The sequence below is a fragment of the Rhodnius prolixus genome, unplaced genomic scaffold (assembly GCF_049639745.1).
Source record: "Rhodnius prolixus isolate KJV_2025 unplaced genomic scaffold, Rpr scaffold_2, whole genome shotgun sequence".
NCBI lineage: Eukaryota > Metazoa > Arthropoda > Insecta > Hemiptera > Reduviidae > Rhodnius > Rhodnius prolixus.
This window is the reverse complement of record NW_027411592.1, coordinates 54,861,209-54,887,662: the sequence shown is the minus strand read 5'-3', so window position 1 is coordinate 54,887,662 and position 26,454 is coordinate 54,861,209. Positions and strand designations below refer to the sequence as shown.

At 34.1% G+C, this 26,454-nt stretch overlaps 1 protein-coding gene and 1 long non-coding RNA gene across 2 annotated transcripts in view; one reads left to right on the top strand and one right to left on the bottom strand.

Annotated features, from left to right (window-relative positions):
* The window catches only part of LOC141450020 (uncharacterized), an 86,442-nt gene extending 82,715 nt beyond the window's left edge, over positions 1–3,727 (top strand). Inside the window, exon 3 of the long non-coding RNA XR_012455883.1 lies at positions 3,360–3,727. This is a non-coding gene — a long non-coding RNA (uncharacterized lncRNA). The remainder of the gene's footprint in view (positions 1–3,359) is intronic.
* Positions 1–26,454, bottom strand: part of Ccn (cellular communication network factor protein Ccn) — a 506,353-nt gene that overhangs the window by 445,157 nt on the left and 34,742 nt on the right. The gene's annotated exons all lie outside the window — the stretch shown is intronic.

The window sequence follows — 26,454 nt, the reverse complement described above, 5'->3', positions numbered from 1 at the left end:
CAAAATTATAAAATTGTGTTCTTTATTAATAAATAATCATTACGGGTATTGAATTAATTATTAAAAGATACGATTTTATTATATATGTTCAATATTACTACATCTATTTGACTTCGAATTACATAAGTAAGCAAAGTAAAGTAATCGCCTATTTTTTCAGGCGGGGCTTTACGTCCAAATACCAATTAGGTGTCGCAGACGGAGGCGGCTAGCAAACATACTTTACTGTAAATTTCTCATATTAACCATTAAATAAAATCCAAGGCCTAAGACCGGGAATCGAACCCAGTACCACAATACACATTAGCTTCGCAGGTCTCGCACCGCTCGGCTACCGTGGCGGCTCCCTTCGAATTACATAATTTTTACATAAATTCACTAAATTTCACTATTCATATCATTCATTCATTCAATTTCATAAATTTCACTATTAATAATCTAATACTTTGAACTTTGATATTATTTGAATTATATTTTAGAATTTTGGAATTAGTGAATTTGAAAAAAAAGACTATCTATGCACCTAAAAAATATTGCCACAAATTTTCGTTTTTAAGATACACTTTGCCCCCCAAGCAATCGCAGCTTGCGAAAATAATCTTTCCGATGGCACTGAAGTTGCACAGATACTAAAAATATCTTTCGCCATTCTAGACAAATTTTTGAAGGAATTCTCAAGTGTTTTCCACCATTCTAAAATGTCAACGTCTACTGGTGCTTGGTCTAATTTGGTGTAATTAATTATTTCTGTCTTCCATGCTTCGGTGATATTTGCTGATTTTTGAGCAAATGGTGCAAAAATATTGATGCAGTCGTCGTCGTCGTCGTCAAAAGGTGAATCATCAGATTCTTTATCTTCACCAACAGCCATAACTAATGGAGCGGGAAGTTTGTTGGGAGGTGTATTTTTTATTTCACGAATCGACTTGTTATAGCAGGCAGATATGTTATTTGGGTCTTTTATTTGGCGCGTTTTTAACATCTTCTTGAAATTATATATAGATATATAACAGTAATAGTAATATATGATGCATTGAAGTGTAAGTAGTTGTCTTCTTTTACACACATTTTCATTACCAATATATAAATTAAAATAATTATTAGAAAATAATAACATTTTTTGAAAAGATTATTAATAGCAAACCGCTTTTAATACTTAAACAAAAATTCAAAAAACCGAGACCGAGATATCTCGACGAGACCGAGACCGAGATCGAGACTTGAGCGACCGAGACCGAGATCGATACTGCATAAAGTCTCGCCTCGTCTCGGTCTCGTGCAGCACTATCCAAGGCCTAAGACCGGGGAATCGAACCCAGTACCACAATACATATTTGCTTCGCAGGCCTAGCCTCTAACCTCTCGGCTATCGTGGCGCCTTTTAATGGTATTATATGGAAAATTCATAGTAAAGTAAGATTGCTAGTCGCCTACGTCATTCCTGCGATACATAATTTGGTGGTTACTTTACTTTCTTTAACTTGTTTTGGTAATTAAAGTCTGTTTTCTTTTAGAAGAAAATTGTTTACCTATAATAAGAGCCACTTCCGTTTTCACAACGCATTGGAAAAGCTATCCTTAACTGCCTAGTTAGGTTAAAAAAAAGGACTCTCATAAAGTCTTTTTTTAGTATAAAAAAATATGAAAATGAAGTATAAAAATCAAAATTAATACAACTTTTTCTTTAAAATTTCAACTTTCTTAAAGAATACCAATATATTTATTATTGAGTTAAAAACTTGGGGGTGAATGGATGAATCAGCTGCAGTAAACTTCAACACAAATAAGGCCAAGTTGATTGATTTTCTTAGTATGATTGATGACTCCTCATCCAATAAAATGCGCAAAGTATTTTTTTGAAAAGAATTAGTTGATTACCTACTTCTGATCAGATCTGACTTTTAGAGTTTGAAAGTGATTTATTATTGTCTGACAAATAATATCTACTTTGCTACTTTTTCTGTATTTAATTAGGCGAGAAAATTAATCGGTTTTTCTGACAGATTTTTTTTGTAAAATCAAATTGTCATTGAGTATAAAAAAAGTGCTGTGGGCATCTCGAATGAACGGGTACATAATATTTTGCATCAACATTTGGACATGACAAAGCTATCCGCAAGATGGGTGCCGCGATTGCTCACGCTTGACCAAAAACGAAATCGTGTGAAGTGTTGCAAGGACGGTTTGCAGCTGTTCCAGAAGAATCCGCAGGACTTTAAGCGTCGTTTCGTCACTGTGGATGAAACATGGATACATCACTACACTCCTGAGACCAAAGAACAATCTAAACAATGGGTTACCAAGGGGAGAATCTGCGCCAAAAAAGGCGAAGACCGTTCCTTCGGCCGGAAAGATTATGGCGACTGTCTTTTGGGATTCGCAAGGAATAATCCTCATCGACTATCTGGAAAAGGGTAAAACTATTACAGGTGCATATTATTCATCGTTATTGGACCGTTTGAAAACCGAGCTGCAAGAAAAACGCCCACGATTGGCCCACAAAAAAAGTTCTTTTCCATCACGACAACGCACCAGCTCACACCTCAGCAGTTGTGGTCGCAAAATTAATGGAAATAGGGTTCCAACTCGTTTCACATCCCCCCCTATTCTCCAGACTTGGCTCCCTCGGACTACTATTTGTTGCCCAATATGAAGAAATGGCTGGCGGGAAAAATATTTTATTCAAACGAGGAGGTGATTGCAGAAACGAATGGCTATTTTTCAGACTTGGACAAATCCTATTATTCGGAAGGGATCAACAAACTAGAGCAGCGTTGGACGAAGTGTATAAGCCTAAAAGGAGACTAAGTTGAAAAATAAAAAAGGTTTACCCCAAAAAATTAAGTAGTTTTTATTTTTGCACGGACTTTTCAAACGACCCTCGTAGATAACACACCAAACGTAGGCATGTGTATTTGATGTAAGAAATGTAAATTTAAACTGTTGGAGATATTTTCGATTAAATCGATAAAAGAATCTTGCCAAAAATGGGAACACTCAGAAGGGATTTTGATTTGAGAATTAAATCCATTACTTTTTCTAATTTTAACATCAGAACGTCAAACCTGGAATCCAGAAACTAGACTCAAACTAAACAGACGATTCAAACTTTTCTCTAGACTTCTTGACAAACGATCTAAGTTTACCACTAAACAATAAACGACTTATCTACCACAATGATACTGAAACCTGTCTGGACTTACGGGAATGGAAGCTTTTGGGGCTCAGCTAAAGCTTCGAATATCTACAAGAATCTAATCTTTCCAGTCTAAAAAGGCTCTGTCTAATCGCAAATGCTTTTCTTACTTTGTATCAAACTCTACCTTGCACTGAGATTTCCCTTGTTCTTTATGTTTCAGAAGCTGCAAGATCCTGTTACATGAAATTCCAAGCTTCAATTACCTCACATCCTAATGCTCTAAGTATCCCCAACTTACTGCATTGCCTGGAAATACTCCAAGACGGAAGCGCAGGTGGCCACGCGATCTTCTCTATGAAGTAAGGACCAGTGGACGATAGTGAACTGTTTTTCTTTGGGAGGTTTCACCATTGGATGAATTCATCTCTCATGCTAGTCGTGTTTTATACAATGTATCATGTTGTATCAGCTTCACTTATTGCAGAAATATATACTGCAATTGTGAAAATAAATATAGGAGAAAATAAGCAAAAAAACCAAAATCATCAGAATTACTTTAAACAATAAATAAACATTTATTCAAAAGAATCCAGTAATTTGTTTAACCTTTTGGCTCTTTGAGGTTTTCGGTTGTTTCAAGATTTAAGAAAGTATAGCCGGGGGTGAACGGCGCTAATCTTGATGCGGCAATTATAACGGCAAGCTAGGGGGCAGTCTTTTTCCAGCTAGAGCTAGCTGCAATAGATCTGTGCTTGCGGCTGAGGTTTTAAAAGAAGAATAATTAAACTCCAGAGTTGTAACTTTTTTTTCACTGACTAATAAAGATCAAGGGCTGATTCAGCAAGACAACAGGTATAGGTGTGAGACGATAATATAGTTTAAGACAAGTTCTCAGCATCAAACTGATTAAATCTACCTCTGATGATGCGAGGGATAAAATGAAAGATTGGATACAAGTAAGGACTTCTGCACAGGTCTCTTACCACGGGTTTTACTTAAGACTGCCAACCAACGCGGAACCCCCCCACACAAATCTCAAGAAAAAAAGAACAAAACTTGCTTTTCAAGAAAACTGAATTTCTCCAGAGACTCTGAGGATCTAAATCAACCATTTGTAGTTCATAACTAACTGACTCTAGAAAACCTACTCAGACTGTTATAGATAATGGAGCAGAATTTTAGGGCTCTGTCAAAATCCTCTAGAAATAAATCTCATCATAAAATCCTTCCATCCAAAGACCTCCGCAGAATAGTTAAATGCACCCTATTATATCCTTAAACCGCGCTCTTAATATCTATCTAGTCTATCAAATTAATCCATTCCCCTCCTTCTTCCCAAAAATGTCCATACCAACCGAAAGGATCATCCTAATCCACTGGCATAGTCTTTTGGCACATCCTGACGAGGTCTAATTCCGCACCCTCCCCAATCTCATCCTTAAGCTCTGGCTGTGGTATCCTTCCATCACGTATCCGAGTTGCTAAGCCTAGCTCAGTGCGTTTAAGTGTGTTTAATATATGTGGTTCATACCATTAACCACATGTATATAATTTGCTCAGACGAAAATGAATATATTTTTTTTAAACAAACTTTAACTACATAAATAAAACAAAATATAAAAAAGAATACATTTTCTTATATAGCCACACACCTCATAGATTGTTACAACCATCTCCCTCCATTTGTTAAAATCGTCATTATGAGATAGAACAACCTTCATAGGAGAGCTTGCACACTGGAGGCCACATATACAGGGTGTACACAGAGGAGAGGTCGCGAAACTTCAGGAGGTGATTCAGCAGCTCAAATGCAACAAAAAATATTTTATTCACTTTGGCCCGATTCTCAATAGTGTCGCCAAGATATTTACATTTTTTAACTTTTCCGTCGACATTCGCGTTTTTTTACCATAAAAACGGCCGTAACTTTTCTACCCTTTATCCTACAACAAATCTGTTTATTCCAAATGAAAGAGCATTAAATTTCCTATAAATTTGCCCAATACGGAACCTCAAAACGTTTCTTATAACAAGGAAAGTTTTACTTTAATGTCTAAAAAATTTGTTCTCGATGATTTCTTATTAAAATTTTCAACTACATTTTTTCAATCAAGGAGTCACACCCAATTGCAGAAAAAGTTGCGCATTTATTGAGCTTCAAGTCCATATGGATTTTTTTGGTTTTTAATAAAACCCTACCCCGAACAGAGGGTTGTAAATGCAGAAAACTGAGGATGTTGCGTAACCGACTTTTCACTACTAATTTACTCAAATGTCAATTTTTGGAGAAGGAACAAAAAGAAAAGTAACCATTTTGGTTTTTAACAATCATTATTTAATAAAACTTAAGTAAAAAATAAAATAGGAATGGTGAAAAACGCGAATATCGATGGAAAAGTTAAAAATACAAATATCTTGGACAGTATTGAGAATCGGGCCAAAGGGAAGAGAATATTTTTTGTTGCATTTGAGCTGCTGAATCACCTCCTGAAGTTTGGACCACTCCTCCGTATACACCCTGTATATGTTCGGGTTGTCAATATTTTTTGTTGCATTTGAGCTGCTGAATCACCTCCTGAAGTTTCGCGACCTCTCTTCCGTGTACACCCTGTATATGTTCGGGTTGTCAATATTTTTTTTTGCATTTGAGCTGCTGAATCACCTCCTGAAGTTTCGACCACTCCTCCGTGTACACCCTGTATATGTTCGGGTTGTCAATATTTTTTGTTGCATTTGAGCTGTTGAATCACCTCCTGAAGTTTCGCGACCTCTCCTCTGTGTACACCCTGTATATGTTCGGGTTGTCAATATTTTTTGTTGCATTTGAGCTGCTGAATCACCTCCTGAAGTTTCGCGACCTCTCCTCCGTGTACACCCTGTATATGTTCGGGTTGTCAATATTTTTTTTTGCATTTGAGCTGCTGAATCACCTCCTGAAGTTTCGACCACTCCTCCGTGTACACCCTGTATATGTTCGGGTTGTCAATATTTTTTGTTGCATTTGAGCTGTTGAATCACCTCCTGAAGTTTCGCGACCTCTCCTCTGTGTACACCCTGTATATGTTCGGGTTGTCAATATTTAAAAAAAAAAAAAATGCTTAAATTGGTTCACTGCTTAATTAAAGTACTTTGTGGATTTGATGGAAAATAGCTGCTGCCTCCAATGAATTTTTCTTTTAAATCATTTCAAATTTTGTGCCCCAAAAAAATGAAATTTTAGTTTGTCTTTAATATTTGGTAACCCATTGAAAAATAATTGCTATTAGTTTCAAATAGATAAAAACAAAAAATTGTGGAAGACAAAAAAATAATAAGCACAATTCCTCGTTTTTTTTAAAAAAAAAAAATGAATAAAACTGAACAGTAACAATAAAAAAGTTATAATATTTATTGTATCATACATAATAAATAATACAGAACAGAATTATTAAACAATAATGAATTCCTTGAGGTTGTAAACTATAAGGGCAAATTTAGTTGTCTGGGTGTGGTGCCATCTGTGCCCATGAAACTCAACTGGCAACCAACATTCGCAATCATAAATCACGTTTTCTATTCGTTGTTTTGCTATTGAATCCTCGCACATGATTGTTGATTGCCTATAAATTTTATGTGAAAGTTTAAATTATAGATTGTACAGATATTTGGAACTGATTTTTTTTAAAAGAATTATGTATTTAATTTATTTATCTATTATTCTTTTTACCAAGTTTGAGAAGTTTTATTACTCTATGGTAGTAATCAAATTTTAATTAAATTCGCGTAAACCATTTTTTGAGAAAATGCAATAAAAAAAAAAATTAAGAAATCTCTGAAAACCTATTTTCTTGTAGTGCACATTCGGTGTATCGATTTTTATGTTCAATACTTTGAATGCAACGATCGCTAACTATAGTTATACAGGGTGGAACCGGATAAGTGACGAAAATTTTTTTCTGTTAAACTACATTCAAAATGTAGTACAACGCCGCCTGAACGAGTGTCCTATCTCTATCTGTTAGAAAGTTATGATTTTTTCAGGTTTTTTTTAGACTAAACCCGACCTTACGTAATAAACACACTATTTCTCAACTTGTGTCTCACTAATTTCATTTTTCAACTCATTTTCGGATTCAGCATTAAATTTCCTATAATAATAGATCATTTTCGTAGTTATTTAACTTTAATCAGATTCATTTATTACAATAAGAACGTTAATTTTTTTAGGAATTTAGAATTTTCATGAATTTTCAAAAATTAGCCTCTTCGACAAAGTTGGTCTTAGAGGCTGTCAAATTTTTCAAAAACTGCTCCTTTTAATACTCTTTCCAATGGTATAATAATCAGTTTGAATAATAGCTGTTTTCTTTGGTCTATTACTGAGAAAGTGCTGAAAAACACGGTGTTAGCGAAGGAAGCAAAGGGGACTGGATGAAGCGTACTCGCATATCAAAATTATTATTTATTAACAAAATCATTTCTTTAAGCATGTAAAATACATAATTACTTAGTAATTATTGATGTATCATGTTCTCAAAATGCCGACCTCGATTCTTGACGCATAACCGAGCGCGTTTTCGCATTGCTCCCACTGTTGCTGAAAACGTTCAACGAATAATGAGGTGGATCTCCGTCTTGTTGATAAATTAAATTTCTGCTAACGTGAGAAAGATTCAACAACAGTGGGAGCAATGCGAAAAGACCAATTTTGTCGAAGAGGATAATTTTTGAAAATTCATGAAAATTCTAAATTCCTAAAAAAATTAACGTTCTTATTGTAATAAATGAATCTGATTAAAGTTAAATAACTACGAAAATGATCTATTATTATAGGAAATTTAATGCTGAATCCGAAAATGAGTTGAAAAATGTAAATAAGTGAGGCACAAGATGAGAAATAGTGTTTTTATGACGTAAGGTTGGGTTTAGTCGAAAAAAACCTGAAAAAATCATAACTCTCTAATAGATAGAGATAGGACACTCGTTCAGACGGCGTTGTACTACATTTTGAATGTAGTTTAACGGAAAAAAATTTTCGTCACTTATCCGGTTCCACCCTGTATAACTAAGGAACGGATTTTTATGTATTTAAAAATGCCAAATATTTAATTAAAATATGCATTTATTTTCGTCAATTATGTGGAAAATATGTGATTTTCTTAAAATATTTTCTGGAATTTTTAAGTAAAATGGACATTTTTTTTTTTATGAAAATGGAATTTTTTTTGGAGGGGGCAAGTTATAATTATTTATACAAGAAAAGAACATTTTTACAATTTATAATAATTTATTAGGAACAAAATAATCTGTTTTTACAAGTTATAATGATTTATACAACAAAGAACATTTTTACTATTTATAAAAAGATGTGTTAAATTTTCAATTTTGAAAACTTCACTCTTCGAAATTGTTTGCAACCACATGAAATTTCAAATGTTGGAACGTAAAGTGACGGACGATCTGGGCGTAAGATGGACTTGTAACGACTAAAAGATCATTCAACATCTACAGATGTTATAGGTGCCTTGCTGAAAGAAGTTATCTCGTTGGTTGTAAAAGGGGTACACGATGTTCTGAGGTGACTTCTGTTCCACTGATAATATCAGAAATCTGGCAGATGGTCTCCCACCCTTTGTTCTTGCTCAGTACTTTCTACCAGTTTTGATCTGATCAGATCTCCCTTACTCCCAGGTATTCCTTCCACCTTTTCGATGACTTTTTTAACGTTGGACACGTTTTCTGTCAGTCGAACATTTTGGGACTCTAGTTGGGTAATGGCTTGTGCAAGAAATACGCAATTGTCAGAAATGAATGCAAGGTCGTTCCTTAAATTAGGTTTCTCGAATAAGGACTTGGCTGTATTTATCGCTACTGCTTCGTCTTCGAGATGTGAAAGGACATTCTTGATTTTATTGTAGTTTACATAGTAATACTGAGCTGCTTCCAGCCAAGTACCCCATCTTGTCAATATTGGTTCTGGTGGAAGGCACAAGTCTGGATAGAGATCTTTTAGCATTTTAATGCGACTTGGTGCTTTTAAAAACACTTTTTTAACCACTGTGATTCACAGTCTGTGGTTCACAGTTCCTGTCAACCACCTTCCAATTATGAAAATATGCCCAAAATGAAAAATATGTGCATATTTTGATTAAATATGTAGAAATATTTATTTATTATAATCAAATATATATAAATATGCGATAACATCCAAATATTTGGAAATATGTGAAATAAAAGTAGGCTCAAACGGCTTAAAGAGTGTCAGTATGAATACTTCTAGTTGAAAAACGTCTGTAAATTGCCTAGAAAAAAATATGTAAATACATACGAATCCGTTCCATAGTTATAACTATAAATACAACCTCTGACACGTCAAGACACGTCTGATCCTGTTACTGCGCATCTTCCTCCCGCCACCATAATTTTATTTATTTCTTTGTTGTACAAGTGTTCATTAAATTAAATTGCAATGGCTTCAATAAGGTTGTGTCAACGCGCCTGACTCTTTTTATTATATTTTTGTGGTAACTTTACGGTTAAAAAAACCAACAAAGAAAATTTTGAATTTAAAATGGAGGAAGCAGAAAAACAAGCATGAAAAGCCTTCAAGGAAGTAGTTACTAAGTTTCTTGGCAACAAAAAAGGATGAAGATTATAAAAAATATTGTAAAGAATATGTTAGAAAAATTTAAAAATTTAGGCTGTAACATGAGTTTAAAGGTGCATTTTTTTTACATTCGCACCTTGACTACTTCCCAGCAAATCTTGGTGCAGTAAGTGAGGAGCAGGGGGGAAAGATTCCATCAAGATATAAAAGAAATGGAGAGAAGATACCAAGGAAGATAGCATGATAGCTCACTACTGTTGGATATTGAAAAGGGTCGATCTGCTTCGAGGCCACCGAAGACAAAGCACCAAAAGGAGCATGGAAATGAAAAGGAAAAGATTCTAAAAGGACTTTTAAAGAATTAAGTAGTATTTTACTGTATATTTGTAAAATGTGAAGCGACTTTGTGAAAAATTCTTACGTGATGGTGGAAAATGGAGTTCATATTTGGAAATTAGCACACAAAAATACACAAAAATCAAGTATTAAATTTAAAACAGTTTTTCAAAAGTTAAAAAACGCAGGCCTGTGGTCGCGTACCGCATGTGACACTGAAAAATAAAATTTTAATTTTCGCAGACTTCAACCATAAAACGCCATAAATAAAAATAAATTTAAGTACTAACTAAATTTAAAGTATAATGGAGTATGTTATCCTCCAGTTCAACTAACAGTTGATAAAATTACAGCCGTAACTTATCGTTTTTTGCAATTCCTTCGTGCTAGACGAGAATAAGAAACTGCAACGCTGCCTATCTCTTGCATTTATAATAAAGTCATTACTAATAAGGCGTAGGGCCTTTTATAAACATATAACGGTATGAATCAGTTGCATTTTCTTCCTCAAAATACATTTTTTTCTAAGAAAAAGTTTGAAATGAAAGTGATAGGCAATTTAGTACATAAATGCAATCTTGGATAGATAGTTAAAATTACAGCTAAACAGTATTAAATTTGTGTTTACTGCGGTATTACGTATCCATACAATTAATACAACTTTAATTATCGCTTGAAAGATTTAATGATCACCCCTCAAGACATCTAATGAAAATTAATTGTAAGAAAAATGTTCTTAATGGGATGATGACGATGAAGATCTGGTTAAATGGATGTTCGTTAAAAGTTTTTAGCCGCCGCATTTGCAGCCCGCCAGGATAGAAGTCTTACACTGTCAACTATAGCATCTTCACCACCGCTACTCTGAGGCGGGCGGGGAAAATGTGTAGCCCAGCATTGAGCCATCCTCCCACTGCTTGGATGGAGCATTGTAGTGGAGAGTTTAGGAGAAAACGTTAACCAGCCGAAGAAGAAGAAGAAGAAGAAGAGTAATATTTCTAAGGAGTATGGCGAGCGCCAGAAAGGGGATTGTTCTTTATTACGGATTAGACGTTGACAAGACAAGATAGATGGCATTCTAGGCTGTGTGTTGTTCGCTCTAAGACCTCCACAACTACGCCGCTGGGTTTTCACTCCACTTCCTTCACCCAGCCTTCACAACAATGGTGTTCTCTCTCTCCATGTCCACCCTTTTAGCTGGGTGAACACTTCGTTTTGCCAGACCGTCGCAATTCTTCATTCTGGACTCTCATAAAACTGGACCAAACACCATTTCTCCACCATACTTGATGACATCACAAAAACATTTCTTTTTTCCTTTTTGGTCTCATTAGCACTCAAAATATTAATCCAATAAATACACTTCAAAATTCAAGGCTGTGACTCCCAAAAATATTGAAAACAAAAATACTGTGGCTGTGACATGGACACGGCCGTGTGTTGTACGTGAATACGTTTACGTAACGAGTTATATTTTTTATATAAAATATTTTTATTTATGTATTTAGAATGAAATCAAGGAAACAAATCGACGATCGAACGCAACCTATGCCTATACAGTCCGTTGTCGATGTAGAAGCAATTTCATCATCCACTTCCATAATTTCAACCGCCCCAGCTGCAGATGTACTGACACCGTCGTTGATCCGCTCGGCTGCATTCATTGTTTTACGTTCCCGGTCATATGGTGTTTTATTATTACCATTTGATTGTTCTTGAGAAGCTCTTTCCAACCGTATACGATCTCTATATTTGGTTTTGGCTTTTCGACGCGTAAAGGCCGACATTATACGTATATTTTTGATAATATTTTTTTATTCTAACACCTTATTATATTCACTGTCACTATTTTACACTAATGTATTATATACAATCGATAGATTGTGACGACAGCTGACGATTAAAACTTAGAACATCGTAGCTAGTTATACTAAATGCAAATCTCGATACGCAGCAAAATGATCTCAAAATGGCGGCGCTTCCCCCTCCACAGTCCTCGCTTATCGTAATGAATTCTTTGATCCTTTAGCTAACCAGTGGTCTAATTTAATTTTGGATGTAGACGATAGATTCGAAACTATAATGCCAAACTGTATCCCCCGATTTTGTTATCATTAGGTTTTTTGGATTGCCTCCTCTAAAGCAGATTTATTTATTTTTTTTAAATCATTTTAATTACTTCTGTTATTATTCTGACCACTACTACTACTAACTAGTAACAATAACTATTACGATTGTGTCAAAACGAGTTTGCCTTATTCTCTTACTAGAGAAAGTTAGAATGTCCTACTTCCTTTACCCAGAATACATTGTGATATCATAAAAAGTAATTTGGTAGAGGGGAGGGAATTATGCACATCCCTAAGCGGAAACAGAAAAGTGTAAGAGAATGAACTCTCCCATTTACATGTTTCAATGGTAAAGTTCATTTAAAATTTTAAACAGGCGAAATGAAAAAACTGAATATTGTAAGTTAAAGGGATGGTGGATTGAATAAAGGCAAACGATTTGCTGGAGAAATGAAGTGGAATACCAAAAGAAGGTGGTAACAGCTGAAAGAAATGGGCAGCAACCAAAGTGGTAGGGTATATCAGCCAAGAAGTATTACGTCATCAACTTGGTGCCGCTGCAGGAAATGTATAAAGATTTTTTTTACCAGCAGGAACAGGATATAAATCTTAAATATTATCGTTGATATGAGCGGAGCCTAATATGACGTATAATAAAACGTCTATATTACAGAAAGTTCTCCGGTATAGGGATGACGTATCCATTGATACTGACTTCAACGTCATGAGGTAAAAAAGCAAAATATATAAAATTTCGTAGTTTTATAAAATTACAAACCTAATTTTTTTTTAAAAACTGTATAAAACATTAACTGTTTCTTTATATTCAGCAATCCTAACAATTCTGGTCATACTGCATTGCACAAAGCTCATTCTACAGGATTTTGGGCAGCTTCTTCCGCATTTCTTTTACTTGCTCTGGGTTTGTATACCCTGGGGTCTCCAAGTTAATGTCCAACACTGTTTTTAGTTATCTCATTTCTACTCTTAGAGGATATCGAGTAAGACGAAAAAACTCCAGTAACTTAAATCACAGAACCCGTTCCATTGTTCTAGAGTAATAATCATATCTTTTTTTAGAATCAAAGAGTAGAATATTTGTTTTGTTCCATTTTTTGAGGCATTAGCAAAGGAAAATAACATTATGAAAGTATTTATTTACATATAAACAGATTACATAAACCCAAAAAAAATATAAATACAGCGTTGTAATTCAAAATTACAGTAGCATTACGATAATCTAATCTGCTATTAATTTATTATAAATCTTTTACATTATCTTATAAACCATGTTTAAATATCTTTGATTTTATCCTGTCGTAACACGCATTTCAGACATTCATCCAGCGTCAGAGGTAGACTAATCAATTTGGTGTAGAGATTTCTACTTCCTTTACTTTACCAACTCGCGCTACACTTGCTTTTATACCTATTTGTTTTTCCGGGTAACTATTATATTGTTTGAATGAATTTTAACAGTTTCTCATACAGAAAAAGATAATTAAATTTTTTTCTACAACCTATAAAAAGTTCAATAATTAAAAAACCCGTTAGAGATTATGACTTTAATTGAAAAATACAATTAAACGAAAATGGAAATACGTATAATCTCCGACTTCCTTCACGCGAGGAAAAAAATTGTGAGGAAAAGTGAAAATTAAATCAAGAAGATCTTCTATTCTCTCTTGATGGGAAATTTATAAATTTTAGAGACTAAATTTTCCCACGCATTTCTGCCCGGAAATCGGTTAAATGGGTTCGCCCTTTTGAAATGATCGACCAGAAGTGTTACGAGTATTGCAATTGGAGAGTCATCAGATGGGCTGTCCTTGATATACCAACCATACCACTCGATTGTTCGTTCACATGGCGAAATTCCAGCGAAGTGCATCTCTCTATGTTTAAATGAAGTGATAATTCCACCAAATGTCACCATGATGTCGATTTAAACGGTAGATTTAAAATAACTGTTTAAATTGTCATTTCAATTCCTAATATCACGCTTTGTAGAAAGAATCTAGCAAAAATTGCTACAGAATTTTGTGATATTCTTGAAAGCAAGGCCGTAGACATAGTCCAGGCTCGTCAGGGCAATCCGGACAGATGAAGGTAACTTGTTTTCTAATTCCTTTCTTTTGGCAATTTCGGCATCGTTTCTGAATTCTCCGTGAAGAATTTTCCGGTAAAGTACTTAAATCAGGGAAATGGGAGCCATAACTTGCTAGCACTTCAGATCGTCGGCGTTTTCTATTTATCAAAGGCTCTAGTAATGACTTTATCACTTCCATACGGAAGTCGAAAAATGTAGTGTTAAGTCCTGAAGGACAGTTACTTTTATACAATAAGTAACTGTTCGATAGTATGATCTGAAAAATATGGATACCTATTTTCTTAAACCATTTTAGGGTTAACTTTTCGCAAGAATAATAGGCAAATAGTTGGTCGTGATCAACACCCTCTAAGTGGTTGTGGTATTCAACCAAAGCTCTTGGTTTGAATGTTATAGATTTACCGGTAGGAATTCCAACTAAGTCATCTTCAAATTGTGAACTTACGAACAGCACATCTCTTTTGTGTTTCCAATTGGCAACACAGATCGAGCCATTGTATCGAGACACGATTTCTCCACTTTTTAAACTTTTTTTTAATACATCGCTGGGTATGTCCATCTTGTAGTTTGGCCGAAGAGTGCCCGTGGAATAAGTCTTAAGTAGCAGTAACTCATGTGTCAGCTGGACACTATTGTAGTAAGGACTCATGAAGATCGAATGGCCATGATTTAGAAAATCCCGCAACAATTGTTTGACCACTTTACTTCTATGGCCGCCTCCAGCAACATCACCGGCATGAATTACCATTCTAAGAGCAACTCCTTTAGTATCATGGAGTACACACAGTTTTACATTTGACTTATGACCTACGTTTTCACCATATTGTCGGAAAACAAGTCTTCCTCGATGCAACATTATTGGCTCGTCTACAATAAGTACCCTGTCAGGATAATAAATTGTTGACATACGAGCGTTGAACCAATCAATCAAAGGTCTTATCCTGTACATACGATCACCTGAAGTCCTGACATTTTCTGTCGTATATTCTGACAAGTGTAAAGCTTGCAGTATACCGAGAAAACGATCTCGACTCATGAATTGTGAGAAGATTTCATTTTTAAAAAGTTGATCCGTTTTCCAATAGTGTTGCAAATTGTTCATCTGTACATGACCCATGTGGTACAGAAGAGCCAGCCAAATTTGAAATTCTTCCACTTGAAGTGCTTTCCAGCTGTTTGCCCTAGATCTAGGCGTCACGTTATCGCTCTGGAGAACATTTTGTGCTTGGCGATTGGTATCTGATGAGTTCATAAAATTCATTATTGGCAATCAGATCAAAGTAAGCTCTTGGCGATTCTTCTAGGGGGCGTACTTTCAGTTCAGTCTTGGCCGTGAAGGGTATAGACGGATGACTTGTTGGCTGGGGTTGCCACTTTAATTGTCCTCTACCGCGTAATTGAGGGAACGGCCACGCTTGTGTAATATTGTCAGAGCTATCTGAGGGATTCTGACCGTAAATTACAACCTCTTCCTCATCTTCAGATGAGAATGATGAGAAAAGAAATTCATCTTCAGAAGATAGACAAGCTTCTACTAAAAATGGGACTTGATCTTCTTCGAACTTTTCCACTTTTATTGGGTTATCCAATCTCAGATATAGGTTCTCGTTATCTGCGATAAAGTATAATACATTAATAATATAACTATTAATGCAAATGAAACATTTGAAATAAATTGGGTTTTCTTACCAGAAATGTCAGCCTCCGTTAATTGCGAACCACCTGACCCCTGCAGTCCTGATGAATGGGACTTGCTATCCATTTTCTAAAATCAAAATTATAATTTGGAGGATGATGACCGATTTGTTCTTTAATTTCTAAATCAAGATTAATTTCTTTATGAATGAAGTTTCGTCTTTGCAAAACTATAATCAGCCGATAAATGCCTTTGCACAATATAGATTTAAAATTTATAAATTTTCTCTTCACTAAAATTCAAATTTACCTCATTTATACGCTTTTACTAACTGTTATGGGTATTGAGTTTTTGAAATAACTGTAACAATGAAATTATTTATAATCGGCCAATATGTATGAGCTATTAAAAAAGCTTTTACCCCATAAAAAAAAAAGCTAGAAAACTTCAATTAATAACGATCCGCTCTATGCAAAGGCTTGAACTCAACTAAAAAAAGAGGGGATACTATAAAGCTTAAAATACTCCCACCCAGGGGTACCAACCTCTAGTGAAGACATACGCACACAACACATTCGATTTTTTCAAGGTCAGGCGTGCGCATTTCGCACTGAATGTATACCATCTTGGAACACAATCTGACATGTTCAGATATTAGTTGTTATCAGTTTTTGTAGCCATAAATACAAATTGTTTAGGTTCAGGGGATCTCGAATCAAGAGTTTCCAGAGAAAACTCCATGTCTAGAGATTAAATTAGTTATAAAATATAGATTTTACTGTAAAGTAAAAGAAACCAATCTGTGTAAACAGAGGTTTCTTGTTGACTAGTCATTCTGCTACGCGATCAAATAGATCTATCTTGATTCCAACCAATCCCAAGAGACTTGGTGATGAAACTATTCATCCAAGTTTTCTTGGAAAGTTCTAGGAAGTGGGGTGCGTGCTGGCAGTCAAGGATAACCGCTCCATGGTACCAACTCATTGGCCATCCTTAAATATTCTGAACAAAGCTCGTCTAAATTAAAGATACGAGAATTCTAGGTAGAGTATAATTCCTTCCAATACCTCAAACCAATGCCCATATATGTTTGGAGACCAGGACCAGGGAAGTCTTCGGAAGAGAGAGGAGCCGGTGGTCAGGCTGTCTAAAAAAACAAAAAAGTCCTGGAACCAACCAGAAAGCCGACTTACTGATATCTCCTACTCCAACACTTGCCGGGCTGATACATCCCGTTTCATCACCTGGAAACTACCCAGGCTTTCTAGAAAAGCCCTGGAAAAGAGAAGAAGCCACGATGCCACTCCAAACCCGCGTTAGTTAGGAAAAATACTTACCTCCAAGGAGGCTCCTGGCACCTTAGGAGGCTCCATTCTTGTCGCAGCCACCTATCCTTCTAACAGTTTAAATTGGGCTAGCTAGAGTTTACCTGGGTGGGTTCGCCAGATCCAGATATTTGTCGGTATCAACTATCTCAGAAGATCCTACGTATGTTTTGTAAGTTCTATGAATGTCGGTATGGTGTTTTGTTTGTGTTAGACCGAGATACCGGCCAAGATTTCTGAAGTAAACGTCTAATCCACTTCTCTGCGAGAATTTCCTTCTTGGATCTTAATGAATTTCCTTTGTAAAAGACTGAAAGACTGAAGACAATTCAGAGTAAAAAAAAAATAAAATAAATAAATGAATAAGAATTGGAAAAAAAAGTTTGTTTTAAAAATAAAGAGTAAAATTATAGTCATAAAGAATTCCTGACGCTAAAGAGGAAGAAGTAGTGTGGCAGTATCTCAAATTGAAAGGGGAAATGCAGGAATAAAGTAGGAAATGTCCGAGTGTGTTAGGAGTTACAGTATGTGGGCTTTTTTTTAGGGCATGTAGTGAGGAAATTGTGAAATGTGCAGGGATGTTAGAGGAAGAATGAGTAGAAGGAATACATGAAGAAAAGGATGACCTAACATATACCGGTAGAAACGGAAGTGGTTGCCCTGTACGGGGGTTGTGCTACTATAACTTCACATAAGCAGATAGACTCACAGACAAAACTGACAAAGAAATAGAATACAAGAAAGAATAAGCTGGCTCTCTTTTACAATAGAGTTGCTGGAGCCACCCTCCCAGCTTGTTATCCATTCTATCTCTCTTTTTCCAATAGCTCTTCTCTTCTCTCTTTTTATTTTACGAGACTCAGTTCGCAAAGAAAACAAACCTTACGTGTTTTGTTGTGCTTCAATCTCGAGAAAAAAAAAATAGGCAAGTGGGAACATGTGGAAATAAGTCTTTCTCATTCTCTCTTACTTCGCTCTTTTACTTCCGCTTTTCTTCTCTTTGAATGGGTAACTCAGGAACAGTAATTCCCGCACTTTCTCTCCCTTTGAACGGATAGCACTCTGGCAGAGAACTATATAAGGTAAGTGAAGAAAGAGTTAATTTTAGTCCACAAAACACGACTTTATACTGACATGTTGTCACAATAGGTAATGAAATCTACAGCACAATACTTTGGGCAATTCGGTGTGCTAGCAATACTGTGAAATCCACTTTCATTCTTTGAATTTTTTCTTTCTTCTTCTCTTTGCACTGTTGCTAGCTGCTTGAAGAAGGAAGTACATATAAAGAATGCTTCAAAGTTTCGAAATTGAGTTTTCTTGGGAAATAAGGGCAAACCTTATACCAAAGAAGATAAAAACAAAATTCTACAAATATCCGAAATAAAAAATTGGCGTACTCCAAGAGGTATACTGAATATCGTTGTAAAAACAGAGTATGTTAAAAAGGTTACATAAGAAAGATGAAAATATAAAATAAATACTTTCAATGGGTCAAAAATTTTATTATGCAGCAATAATAGGAACAAATAAATTTGTTAAAGACCGTAACAACATGTTCGTATTCAAAATGTTGAAGTTCGTCTATTATTTTATTTTTTTTAAATAAAAAAAATGTCCCTAGCAAAGTCTAAAAGGAGCAGCACTAACGGGATATCTAAAATTTCAGTGTAAATACAAGTACCTAATAGGTATAAACATTCTAGGCAACACAGCTGTCAACGGATTATTAACTGCTTTATTATAAAGGGCTATTTATACAAACATACAATAATACCAAATTTTAGGAAAATCAGTTACCTCTAGTATCACATTTGACTAGACTTCTCAATTAAACAATTAAATATTTTAAAGTAACTTCATTAATCTTATATATGTAGGTACCATATTGTTACAAGTGTAGGTTACGAGGGTAAAGGTTAAGTAGCGTTCATTGGCACATATTGTGTAGTGCATCAACTCCTCAAAGGAGGTGACTAGCATTAACAATGTCATTTATTTCAGGTCTCTGGTTAACTTTACTAATGAGTGAGTATAATTACCCTTAATGAAGAGGTTTCTCAGTTATATATTAGTGATATATAGATGTAACGTCAAGTGACCTTGTACCTTTGAATATAGTTTACTTATTACAACTGTACTAATAGCATAGCTTAACAGACAGCTAGAGCATTAGCAGCCCAAGAAGTGAAGATTACCTTGTAACAGTATAGCATTTAACTGTGCTCATCTTACCAAAGTGTGTTGAACTAAAATTACATTCATTATGTATCTACAGTCACTAACTTCTTATCATACAAGAAAACAACATTTATCTACTTGTAAGTGCAATATTTGTTAATACTTTATTGTATAATAGAGGAATTTCAATTTGTAGCTTTTTAACTTAATTAGGATTTTAATCCGTACAGCTTATCTTAATGTTTTTGAACTGAAAGAATTTATAATTCCTGAATTATTTCATTCATATTTTATTTCGTTGTAACGTAATGTTTCTCACAAGGTTCTAGGTGTAAACATTACCTAACCATAGCCACATACTTGCTGCTCATGGGTGAAAAGCGTCTTAATAAAGAGAGAACGAATCCTGAAAAGATCTAAGGTTAGTTCTTTGCTTTCATTTCTTGCTTGTGCCTGAAAGCTTTCTAGCACGTCCATGTATTTAATCTAATGATTTCCAAAGTTGGTAGAACAATATGAAATGTAAAATATTATATTTCGGTTTAAAAAAAAAAAAAAGTTATACGTAAGAAGTTGGAGTTTTGTTTTACTATATTTAATTCATTAAGAGTTTATAAAAATGTTTTTGAAAATATATATTACTCATAATACTTTTTTTTCTATTCACACAAAAGAATGTAAAGAAGCGAATGCTAGCAAACCCGAGTGGATTATCCCACTAGGTCTGTTAATCTTTCCAACGCATGCACACTCTACAAGAGAAAAAAGTATTATAAAAGATACTACTGGCTATACAAAAAAGAGAGAGAGAGAAATGAAACAAAAATTGTTCATACTTGTGTCTAGTATGAAATTTATACTTGGCATTTCTCTGTAGAGCTTTTAATATGAGTGGATTTTTTTTACACTAAACTGAAGACTTATGCCGACTGTCTAGTTCTACCAACCGCCCCGTTTATCCTCTTCATTTTAACCGGTTTTAGGTTATACGTACGCATTTTTGCTACCCTACCTTTTTTTTTGCTTTTTAATTAATTCTGAGATAGCGTTTTTTTTTTTCAACCACGAAAGAACAGCTTGGCACTAATAAAAACATTTTTGTTTTTTGTGCTGATGTAAATTTGCATGAACGCTATAATGGATTCATGCACAAGCAATGAAGGAAAAAAAAGGGGAAAAAATTGTATAATAACTTCATTATGGTTAGTACCTAAATTATGCTATTCAGAGAGAGCTATTATACACAATTACATGATAATAACTTACGCTAAAATTAGAAAATTTATTTTTAAAAAAATATTACAAGATATGAGTACTTTCTGCACTCTAAGGTTAAAAAAGGTTATCTCCAAACGGGCGAGAACAAAGAAATAATATTTCTGTTTTTTTTGTTTTGTTTTTTACTTAGACATTTCATGGAATTGGAAGTGGAAGACAAATACATACTCGTATCTCTTTCTGGAGTAGTTTTGAAAGAAACACGTAAATAGGACAGAAAATAATGTAAAGAGGAAGGATCTTAAAATGGATTTGAGAAAGATGGAAAATGGATGAAGGCATTAAAAGAGGATAACCAAATTAAAGGGTTCTAAAATCGATCTGTAGGAGGGGCTAAACATACAATTGACATTGTCGATCTAAATCACGTAAATAAATTTGTAAATGGATTTATACATGGATTTTCTTCCCGTATTTATTGAATTCAGAGTTGCTTCCTGGTTGTGTCTTTTTATCAATTTTGTACATGAGCTAGAAACTAGAAGTATTCATTTATTTAGTATTTTGATTTATTCAACTACTCAATGAACTCAACTACAAGGATGAATTGAGTAGGCATTTAAGTCCAATTTCTGGTGAAATTTTTTAAAATATATAAATTACGTTTTCATAACTCGTAGAAAAGATTAATCTTTATGAAGTTATGTTATGATATTGTTTTATTTTTTTTTTCAGGTCGGGCTTTACGTCAACTACCTAATTAGGTGACGTGGACGGAGGCGATTATCAAACTTACTTTACTGTAGATTTCTCATAATAAACATTAAATAAAATCCAAGGCCTAAGACCGGGAATTGAATCTAGTACCACAATACATATTAGCTTCGCAGGTCTCGCCTCGACTACCGTGGCACCTATGATATTATTTTATCTACAGCAAATTTGGTGAGTATAATATTTGTTGTCACTAACTAACTCTGTTACTTATTGTTGTTACCAACCCTCCTCGTGCGTACTTAATAATATTTTGTAGCAGTCGATGCGCAAAATAATAAAATATTCAATGAGAACTCTTAAGAGATTATGGGATTAATGTTTCTCTTTTTTTGTGGGTGTGTGTGTTATTGTAAACATTATTAACATCTCGTCCCTCCAGGATAAGTTGGACATTTTAATCCTTTAACTAAGCTGCCAGCGCTAATCCTTTTAACTTTTTTTTCCCGCCTTCCTATGTTATTTATTTAGCAAACTGAAAACATGGGTAAATAAACATTCTGATCAGTTATAAGCTAAGACTGGTCTTCATATTTTAACCAAAGAAAAATTTAGTCAATATTGATCATAAATTCAATTTACAGATTTAAAGGCATTAAAAGTAACAGCAGTTCGATCAGAATAGTTGAAATTAAGTAATATTTCTTATATTAATTATATTACGTAATTATATTTCTTTTCACCTTATCACAGATGTGAATTATCACAATTCTCTGATTTCAGTACCGAAAAGTAGAGAAAACTTAGGTGTATAACTGGCACAAATTGCAATGTTCTAGAGATATTAGTTAACGAGATATTCAAGGTTAAATTATCCAGATTTTCAAATTCATTCAAATTTCAAACGTTTATGTATATCTCTTCTTGTTTTTGTCAGATCTAAATGATTTCTTTACTGATATATAGAGAAAAGTTAGCTTTATATGTGGTATGAATGGCAATGTTTTAGTGATAATAGTTCATGAGATATTAAAGATTAAATTTTGGACGTTTTCAAATTCGTTTCGAATTCGTTCAAATTTCAAACGTTTATATCTTTTTTCGTGTTTATCAGATTTTAATGAATTCTTTACCGAATTTTAGAGAAAACATAGGTGTATAACTGGCACAAATTGCAATGTTGTAAAGATATTAGTTAAAGAGATATTAAAGGTTAAATTTTGGAGGTTTTCTCATTGATTCAGATTTCAAACGTTTATATCTCTTCTTGTTTTTGTCAGATCTAAATGATTTCTTTACTGATATATAGAGAAAAGTTAGCTTTATGTGTGGTATGAATGGCAATGTTTTAATGATATCAGTTCATGAGATATTAAAGATTAAATTTTGGACGTTTTCAAATTCGTTTCGAATTCGTTCAAATTTCAAACGTTTATATCTTTTTTCGTGTTTATCAGATTTTAATGAATTCTTTACCGAATTTTAGAGAAAACCCAGGTGTATAACTGGCACGAATTGCAATGTTCGGGAGATAATAGTTAACGAGATATTGAAGGTTAAATTTTGGAGGTTTTTCAAATTCATTCAAATTTCAAACGTTTATATCTTTTTTCGTGTTTATCAGATTTTAATGAATTCTTTACCGAATTTTAGAGAAAACCCAGGTGTATAACTGGCACGAATTGCAATATTCGGGAGATAATAGTTAACGAGATATTGAAGGTTAAATTTTGGAGGTTTTTCAAATTCATTCAAATTTCAAACGTTTATAACTCTATTCATATTTATCAGAATTCTATGATTTCTTTCCCGAATTGTAGAGAAAACATAGTTATATAACTTGCACAAATTGAAATGTTCACGAGAAAATAGTTAACGAGATATTGAAGGTTAAATTTTGGAGGTTTTCAAATTCATTCAAATTTCCAACGTTTATATCTGTTCTTGTATATGCCAGAGATAAATGATTTCTTTTACTGATATATAGAAAAAAGTTAGCTTTATATGTGGTATGAATGGCAATGTTTTAGTGATAATAGTTCATGAGATATTAAAGATTAAATTTTTGACGTTTTCAAATTCGTTTCGAATTCGTTCAAATTTCAAACGTTTATATCTTTTTTCGTGTTTATCAGATTTTAATGAATTCTTTACCGGATTGTAGAGAAAACATAGGTGTATAACTGGCACGAATTGCAATGTTCGGGAGATAATAGTTAACGAGATATTGAAGGTTAAATTTTGGGGGTTTTCAAATTCCTTGAAAATTCAAACGTTTATATCTCTTTTTGTATTTGTTAGATTTCTATTATTTTTTTACTGATATATAGAGAAACGTTAGCTTTATATGTGATATGATTGGCAATGTTTTAGTGTTAATAGTTCATGAGATATTAAGGATTAAATTTTGGGCGTCTTCAAATTCGTTTCGAATTCGGTGAACTTTCAAACATTTATATCTCTTTTCATATTTATCAGAATTCTATGATTTCTTTTCCAAAATGTATGGAACAGTTAGGTGTATAACTGGTACAAATTGCGATGTTCTAGAGCAACGTTTCTCAACCTGTGTTACGCGAGTGGCTCATTAGCCACTCACCATTGTTGGTACGCGAAAAATAATAATGGTGGACATACTCGTAAAAAATGTAAAATAAAAATTGGCATAACAAAAGTGGTTAGCGTTGCTTAATAGTTTTTATTAGGATAAATTAATAAATTAATAAATTTATTAGGATTAGGATTGTTTTTATTAGGAATTGTCCACTCAGGATAAGATTTAACATATTAATATCAAAAGGCTTGGTAAACTATACCTTTGAACTACGAGCAACTAAAAGAAATTTATTATTTTTACGTATTACAATGAAAAAATGAGATTAAAGGAGTAGGTTTGAGATTAAGTAATAAGATGCACTCTGTACATAACTCCTTTTTTGGAAATGCCGATGAGACGAGGTTATTGAGGATAAAAAGGAGATATACAGTATGATAACCTGACTGTTTCCTTGAACTGTAAATAACCAAAAGAAAGGTAATGTTATGTTTTCAGAATAATATTTAGAATAAAGAGATAAAAGACTTATAGTGCACCTAACGATGCACTCTATGTAGCTAGTGTCTCCAGATGTGGAATATGAAGGAAGGGAAGAGGTTATATTATGGAAGAAGAAGCGCACATAAGTAATGTGGGTGTATACACTTTCTTATAAGGGCCAAGCTTTGTCCTTCCCACCATATGGACCATACAACTCCATTTACTGTGGCAATATTTTATATATTGAGACGGAAACATTCCTCTAGAGGTTTTTCTCAAGGCCCTTTCCCTTCCAATCCCCCCACGGTTATATACCCTCTCTAGCCCATCATACATCTCCTGCCAACAGCAAATGGGCGGTAAGTTAAACAACATACACCTCTTCTACGGCTTGTTCTACGAACAAGTCCTCCCTTAAGCGTCAGGTCGTACTACTGCTGATCTTGTGTGCTATATGTCATAACCTTACCGGGCAAGAAGCAATAAAACAGTGGGTGTTTCTTCTTTTTTGTTTAACCAAAAAGTATAAAAATAATACATAAAGGTGATCTCATTTCAATACACAATAGAGTGTAGAAATAACAATACTTTATTGCACAAAATAAATTCTAATTTACAAAACTTTATTTTCATAGTAGAATGAACTGAAAAATATAACAAAATCACGAATCGTTTGTTGCACAAACACACTACAAATCACTTATAATCTCTTACCTTTCATAAATATAAATCATATTTTTAGCCAATATAAGCTGGTTTGATTTGGCAATGTTTTGTGTAATATTATTGGTTGTCGGATAAAAAAAAAAGCCTTTTCCAAACTTTCTTTTTTTGTAGTTTTAAGTTTTCCATTTTCATTTTCAAGATATTTCGGCCTTTCTTACCCACCTTCAGCTTGATTTTTTGAATAAGTTAGTACCAGTTTGGAACTCGTCTTTTTCCCCTTAATAGATTACTTTTATTATTTTTGTTTCTATTTGATAATATATTTTTTGTTTTTTATTTTTCCAGAATTTGTGTAATTTAAAAGAAGCGAGAATTTGTGGAAAGCCTGACCACATCGAAGAGTTGCAACAGCAGAAAAGAACTAAATTTGAAGATAGTTAACAACCTAGTTAGTCAATCTGAGTCGTCAACATTGTACCGTAACTAAGAAATAATTGAAGAAAAACTGTTAAGTATTAATCTGATACAGGTAATATTCAGAACTCCAAGTCATAGTAAGAAATACAAGGTGTAAAATGTTTGCGTTTGTACATTCTGAAAGAAGTTATCGTCCAGTTAAACTAGTGAGTAGTTGTTAATACTTGTGAGTTGGCAAGGGTAGTCATAAAAGTGGCTGGACGCAGGTAATTTCTTGTTAGAAAAGGAAGTAAGAGTGTAGCCGAGTAGTGGTGTTAAAGGAGTTTATAGATGGAAGCTGCAGTCTGAGAGGAGCGAGCCGCAAATACGGAGAGGAATGATGAGCAGCCGGTAACTAAGGAGACAAGAGGCCAGGCTACACTTAGTCTCCTAACTTCTCTGTACATTTCTCCTTGGATAAACTTACTTAATTATCTAAGCCGCTGAGAATCTTTCTTAGGAAAACTTGGCTCCAGATTGAAAGTGTTTGAAATGTTCGCCTACCCTTCATGTGAACTAATAAAGAGTTGGCGTTGGAAATATGAAACAGTTCACCCTCTCACCTGCGCAAGCTTTACATTTTTTTGCAACGCAAGTTTCGCAACATCTTTCATTCAGCACAGTGCCATCTTTTTTTTAAGAAAATCTACATAGGTTAAGGAAGTTTGCAGCGTAACAGTTTCAAAAACTTATTTAAAAAAAAAAAAAGACTTCACTAGACTTTCTTTTTTTATAAAACTTATTTATTTTGGCTAAATATAGTTAGTTTCAGTGAGGGGTCATTATCATAACAGGACTAAATGTCTTGCATTACCAGATTGCCGTTAACAGGGATACCCCAAGCACCGTAAATTGTCTCATTTTCAACCAAGAAGGGGAAGGCATTCAGTATGATAGCTCTACATCCTCCCATAAGAGTGTCCTACAGGTGTATATACTAATGAATAAAGTAATGCCTATTTTTTCAGGTGGATTTAATGT